The sequence below is a fragment of the Echinops telfairi genome, unplaced genomic scaffold, assembly GCF_000313985.2.
Source record: "Echinops telfairi isolate 266 unplaced genomic scaffold, ASM31398v2 ScPeMD7_7468;HRSCAF=8506_0, whole genome shotgun sequence".
Classification (NCBI taxonomy): domain Eukaryota; kingdom Metazoa; phylum Chordata; class Mammalia; order Afrosoricida; family Tenrecidae; genus Echinops; species Echinops telfairi.
Genome location: NW_022111369.1, coordinates 64,792,354 through 64,799,296, shown reverse-complemented (window position 1 = coordinate 64,799,296; position 6,943 = coordinate 64,792,354). Strand labels below are relative to the sequence as shown.

General features: G+C 47.9%; 1 protein-coding gene and 1 pseudogene across 1 annotated transcript in view; one reads left to right on the top strand and one right to left on the bottom strand.

Moving 5' to 3' along the window:
- LOC123520979 (sec1 family domain-containing protein 2-like) overlaps window positions 1–6,943 on the top strand; it is a 36,472-nt gene that overhangs the window by 11,515 nt on the left and 18,014 nt on the right. The window lies entirely within an intron of this gene.
- On the bottom strand, window positions 2,783–3,427 carry LOC101640802 (annotated as a pseudogene).

Here is a 6,943-nt window from a genome sequence, read left to right as displayed (position 1 = left end):
TCTGCACACCATAATGTTTGGCTGTGCAACTGGACAGGGGCATAGTGTTGGCTTGAACCTAGGACTTTCCCCTGCTCAACCAGACAGAAAATCCACTCCTGTTCCTCACTTCTGGCATGGCACAGGTGGCCACACACTTGACTACCTATTGCACAAAAGACTGGTTGCTTAAACCCACTGAGAGGCTCCTTCAAGAACAACTTGGTGGTCTGCTTCTGGGCACCACTATGAATCCAGTTCCATGGCAACTAGCAGCTACAGCCCGATATGGTTTTCTAATAAGTGAGCCCAGGGAAGGCTTTCACCGTAAGTTTGTCAGATGCTTATTGATCTTTTTTTTTTTAACTTTCTGTCCTAACAATATGTCCAAAGATTGTAAGATGAAGCCTTGCTATCTTTGCCTCTAAGGAGCACCCTGGCCTTCTTCCAGTACAGATGTTTGTCCTTTTAGCAGTTCATGGTACTTTCAAATTCTTCTCCCGCACCACAATTCAAATGCATCCCTTCTTCCACGTTCTTCTGTATTCAATGTCCAACTTTCACGTGTATGTGATGCAATGGAGAATACCATGGCTTAGGTCAGGCACACATTAGTCCTCAGAGAACTAACCTTGCTCTTCAACACTCTTTAAAGATCTTGTGCAGCTGATTTACCTAAAACAATACGTCTTTTGATTTCTTGACTGCTGCTTCCATGAGCATTGATTGCAGATCCAAGCAGGACAAAATCCTTGACAACATCAACCTTTTCTCCATTGATCATGAGCTTACCTATCAGTCCAGTTGTGAAGATTTTGGTCTTCCTTTTATTGAGTTGTAATCCATACTGAAGGCTGTGATCCACGATCTTGGTCAGCAAGTGCTTCAATTCCTCCTCACTTTCAGCAAGCAAGGCTGTGTCATTTGTATACCACAAAGTGTTAATTAGCCTTCCTCCCATTCTAATGCCACATCCTTCTTCATATAATCCAGCTTCTCTGATGATTTGCTCAGAATAGAGGCTGAACAAGTATGGTTAGAGGCTACAACCCGGATGCATACCTTTCCTGATTTTAAACCATGCAGTACTCCCTTGTTCTCTTCCCACAGCTGTCACTTGATCCATGTGCAAGTTCCTCATGACCACAGTGAAGTGTTCCAGAATTCCCATTCTTGTCAAGGACATCCACAGTTTATTATGACCTATACAGTCAGATACCTTTGCATAGTCAATGAAACACAAGTAAACATCTTTCTGGTATTCTCTGCTTTGAACCAAGATCCAACTGACATCAGCTATGATATCCTTTGTTCCACGTCCCCTTCTGAATCCAATCTGAACTCCTGGGAGTTCCCTGTCAGTATGCTGCTGTAACCATTGTTGGATGATCTTTAGTAAAATTGCCTTAAGAAGGGACATAAAAAGTGCCAGCAACAGAGGTGGAACAATGACTCAGGCAGGTCCGAGAGAGCCAGTGGTGACAAGCAGTCAATAGCTGACACTCTCAGTTGCAATTGACAATGGTAACAATTGAGCCACTGACCCATGGAAAGAGGACATCGTGCTGAAGGTTAGAGGGTGAGAAACTGGAAAACCATCAGGAAAACAGTTGAGACTTTCTCTACCCTATAGAGGAGACCCTGACATTGAAAGCCAAAAAGTTGATGGTTCAAATCCACCCAGAGATATCTCCGAAAAATCATAGCCACTAAAAACCTTATGAAGCGCTGACCTCCTCCGACTCATATGGGGTCACCATGGGTGTGGTTTTGTCTTTTTCCACCCAGAGGAAAGGATCGCAAACAATGCCGAGCATATTATAAGTGCTCATAGACAACTAAGTATAAGCTTATTCATTGAACAAGTGGCTGGATAGTGTTGGTTCTCTTTAAGAGCCCAGCTTCTACTGAACCTCGTCCACCTTAAGCCAATCCTCGGTTGCCAGGTAAAGGTCACTAGTTGGCCCAGCCTGGGTCAGAGACCCCCTCCTAAGCCAGTCAACTGTGGTGAAGGACGGGTTCCACAGTAATACCATAGCTGCAGTAGCCCATGCATAAGACCACGCAAAAGAAGGCAGTTGACTTGTGGGTCAGACAGACACCGGTAAAGGCAGTTAAAACAAAGGTGATGACCTCGGGTGAGATTCTTCTTCAGTCCAGTCTCTGGAGATACGAAGGGATTTCAAAATGTTCATGGAAAAATAATGGAATTTTCCCACAAGCTTTTTGAAGCTGCCTTGCATATACGTGCAGAGAGAGCTCTAAAGAGAGATTTGCCTCAGGGAATTGACTTACACGGTCACAGGTGCTGTTGGGAGACTGGCAAGCACCAGGTCGTAGGTCAGGCCACAGCCTGGAGATTCATGCAGACTCTCCGAAAATGTAAGTCAGGCGACAAGAAGAATAAAGAGAAAAAGTGTTCCGGCAAAAATGCCTTCTTGACAGTGTGGAGGCATAGCACACCCTTGCCAAACTCTGTCTTTGCTTGCAAGGCCGTCACCTGATTAAGTCAGCCTGCTGCTTTGTAGAAGGTAGTCTTTCCTTGAGACCAGCTGATTGGATGATATGTCAGCAGTTTATAACCACCACACTGGCTATTGTGCTGTTGTGTTGTTTGGTGCTGTTGACTGATTTCAATAAATAGTGACTCCACATGACAGAGGGGAATTGCCCATAAGGCATTCTAGGGTGCCATCTCTCCATCTAGTAAGAAGCCATAACTTTATTAATGATAGAAACAGTACAAATTTCAAACCAAACTGCACACGCGTGTACATGCACACACATCTTTGTTTTCAGCTGGTTACATTGTTAAATCCGTAATAGCTTCTATAATGTCAGGACTGTTGTTCCTCGGGGTTCGAACTGCCTTTGCTCTTGATCCGTTGGCTTATGACATGACCAGTTCTATGTCCTTGACTTCCACATCTGTCTCATCAACCTCTTCCTCTTCACTTCCCTCTTGTAGAGTTGGAGTTGTGTGTTTTCTTGAATGTTCAAGACAACTTCACCTTGAACTTTGAATTTTTCAGCAGCTGCCAGCTGTGCTTGCTGAGATAAGTCCTCAATCTTGGCTTCCCCTCAAACTCTGTAGGTGTCTGAAGCAGGACTCTTGTAGACATCTGGCTTTGTGATGACAAAGAGGATATTCTTAGATTTGCAGATAATGACCCTGGTAACCCCTGTGATTTGCCAAAGACCCAGTTTGGACATACCCTTCCATGCCTTCTTTCCATTTGGACTCTGCTTGGCTTTACTGACTGGTTCGTCATCAATGTCAGCTGTGTCACCAGCTGGGCTCGAGTGGTTGCCTGCGTAGAATCCTGCTCCTCGAGCTCAGGTCCTGGTTCATCACCATCAGATTCAGTTCCAGATCCTTTCTCAGCCTGGGGCTGTGGCAGCTCCTGCTCTGTGCAGGGACGGATTCTGTGATGGATTCGCCAGGCATTGTGTACAGGGAACGAAGAACCAAGATGGTGCAGAAAGAGAGTGAGCAAGCGTGTGGCCCACATCTGTTGCAGAAGGAAGCCTGGTGTGGAGCGGGTAAAGCCACTTTCGATTGGCACCCAGTGCTTAACCAATATGCCACCAGGACTCCTTATAATAGCAACCGAACTACCAGTTTTTCAAACAACTGGATACTATGGCTTTGCCAAGTTGACACACAACAAAATCAACCCCCAGACATGGTGTCTGGGAGCTGGAAATGAACTTGGAGGTCTTTGGATCCAGCTCTCTGTTATTCACATAAGAGAAATGAGGCTCAGGCAGGTGAACTGTGCCTACAACCAGCGTTCTAATGGCATTTCTGAGAGGAAAACCGCATTTGGAGCCTGTTGATTAGACCAATACTTGCCCTAGAAATCTCTGCTCACGACACTATTTGTAACCATTGTTTGTATTTTCTTCTTTTTTATTTACGCTCCTTTCGGTGAAGTAGGGCTTTGCTTCCTATCAACATTAGCTAAATGAGATTCATGAGTTCTAGTGAAGTGGATTTTGGTAGGGAAGTCATCAAAGAAAAACCCAAACTTCAGTCTGTAGTCTGTATAAAGTACAGTCTGCCAGTGAGCAATTATTAAGAGATCACTTTATACACTAGCCACGGTGGTGGGTAAGGGAAACAGGAAAAACCTAGAGGGCTTGACACAGTGGCTACAATAGGACAGCAGTCATGAGGCCGGCACAGGACGGGGTGATGTCTCCTTCTGTCGTACATCGAGTTGGAACCAACGCCATGACACCCCACGCCAGTGTCTCCTTTTGCATAACTGACCTTTTGTAGCTTACAGTTTTCTAGGACAATGGGGTAAAGCTCATTGAGAAGTGCAGGGTAGAGGAGCTCATTCAGACCCAGAGAACTTAAGAAGGCTTCCCAAACCAATGAGGTCAATAAATAACCGCACTGCATTGTGGAGTCAATTCCAACTCATAGCCACTGGACAGGACAGCGTAGATGTAGTCCACAAAGTTTCTGAGACTGTCAAGCTTTCCAGAAGCAGGTTGGCACCTCTTTCTCCCACAGACCTGCTAGTGGATTCAAACCCCCAACCTTTGGTTAGCAGCCCAGCCCTTATCCCTCGGCACCACCTGAGAGCTCCTCCCAGAGGAGGCACATAGCCTCAGATGAGTAGCTGTTAGGGACCAAGGGATGCATGCCAGGGTGTGTTTGGGACACCACAGGTAGTGCCAAATGGTTGTCACTAAGGGCGGCAGAGAGAAGGAATATGGTGACCATGAGGTAAGCGAAGCTCACTCACACAGGGAGTCCTGGGTGGTGCTAGTAGTTGATGTGTCCAGTTGATGATTCAAGTGTATTTCAGAAGCAAGGCCTGGTGATCTACAGCCAGAAGGTCAGCCACTGAAAAACCTCGGGCACACATGAGGTCACCAAGAGTTTGGATCGGCCCCATGGCAACTTGGCTTTTTCAGACCAGAAAGGCCTGCAGGTGTGCACTGTGGCCAGAAGTGATGAAGCCCTGGGTGAACCTGCTGCACAAGACCTTGTCAGAGTGTGGAAAAGCCAGGGTGCTCTTGTGAGGACTGAGGGGCACCTGCCCCACGGCGTGGTGTTGTCACTCGCCTCATCTGCAGGTGGAAGTTGGACACTGAATAAGGAAGACAGCAAGGAGTGGATGCATTTGAACTGTGGTGCTGGCCGAGACGAAGGCAAGGACCGTGGACTGCTAAAGGACGAACAAAGCTGCTTCGGAAGAAGTGCAACCAGAGGACTCCTTGGAGGCCGGGATGGGAGACTCCATCAGATGTGGACACGGTGTCAGGAGAGACCGGGCCCCGAGAAGGACATCATGTTCGGTAAAGTGGAGGGGCAGTGAGAGAGAGGGAGGCCCTCACGGAGAAGGGCTGACACGGTGGCTGAGCCACGGGCTCCGCCCGAGGAACCTTGTGAGCATGCGCAGGGCTGGGCAGGGTTTCGTCCTGCTGTGCACAGGGCCGTGGTGGGTCGGAACCGACTCAGTAACCAGCCCACCATGCAGCTCCATGGCGTGTCCCTCAGGCTGCGCCATCAGCTTGGATTTCCTAGAGATCACCACGCTGCAGCCTGGGAGAGAGACCAAGCGAGAGCCAGGCTGACCCGGGCTTGGGCAGAGACGGGGAGGAGGGAGCGTCCGCGCTCAGGCTGGACAGTGAGCCGCTCTGCTGGATTCCACACAGCTGGGCACTCACGGGCTGTGGAAGGAAATGAGGAGAAGATGCGTAGGCTCCCTCCCTTGGTTCGGATGACGGCCGGGCAGTGTGGGTATTCTCTCTGGTTGGAACTCGGAAGAGAGAAAACAAGGTCCACGTTCGATGTGCTGTTCTGCTCTAAAGCTCAGCAGAGGCTGGCCAACAGGAACCATCTGGGGCCACTGGCATGAGGGAGGCCCTGAACCTTGGTCAGAGAGGGGATGCCCCTGAACCTGAACCTTGGTCAGAGCAGGGCCATCTGGCCGGAGCAGTCAGGAGCATAACGCGTGTATGGAGCAAGGCAAGTCCAGGGAGCAAGGGGAAGATGAAAGGGGCCGTATAACTGAGCGGAAAGAGGGAAGCTTCAAGAAAGATGAAGCCATCAACTGCCGCCAGCGGCGGGCAGGGACATCGAGCCCCAGGACAGAGTGGCTCTGGCCATGTGGAAAATCCCGGCAATGCGGGGAAATGAGTAAGTCCCGAGGAGCCTGGCCATCAGCTGATGTTTCTAAAGAATTAAAGTGGAGCTCTTTTTTCTTTCTTTTTTTTTTTTTAATTTCTCCATATTTATTTATTTATTTAATTTTTTTGTTGTTGTTGAGTGGAGCATTTTAAGAGAAAGGAGCTCATAAAAACGCTTTCCTTTTCTCCAGAATGTGTTTCTAAATGAGTGTGTGTGGGATAGCACGATAAAGCAGGCACTGCTCTGTAGTGAGATCAGCATGAATTTTCATCTCAACACCGCGGTTTGCTCATGGGGAGACTTTGGCCAGATTACTTGAACCCCTTTTTGCCTCAGTTTCTCTCCCTATAGAACAGACCTTGGAGCTGCGTTGTAGATTCTAAGGTCTGCATGAGATCGTGCTCACCCTTTATTTTTCTCCAAAGCCTTTCCTGCCTTCTAATACCCTATATAAGGAGCCCTGGTGCCATAGTATAGGAAGCATTCGGCCGTTAACCATGAGGTCAGCAGTTCGAAACCACCAGCCACATCATGGGAGAAAGCTGAGGCTTTCTACTAACATAAAGAGTTACAGTCTTGGAAATCCACTGGGACAGTTCTACCCTGTCCTATAGGGTAGCTGTGAGTCAGAATCAACTCCATGGCAGGGAGAGTTTTCTAGCACACCATCTAAGGAAAAACAAAGCCTACCGACCTACGGGAGAAGGATGAAGCTCACACAGATGTATCGTCTTGGAAACCTTGTATAGGGTCACTAGGAGTCAGCCTTAGGTTTTAACATACTGTCTAATTTACTTATTTATTGCCATTCTC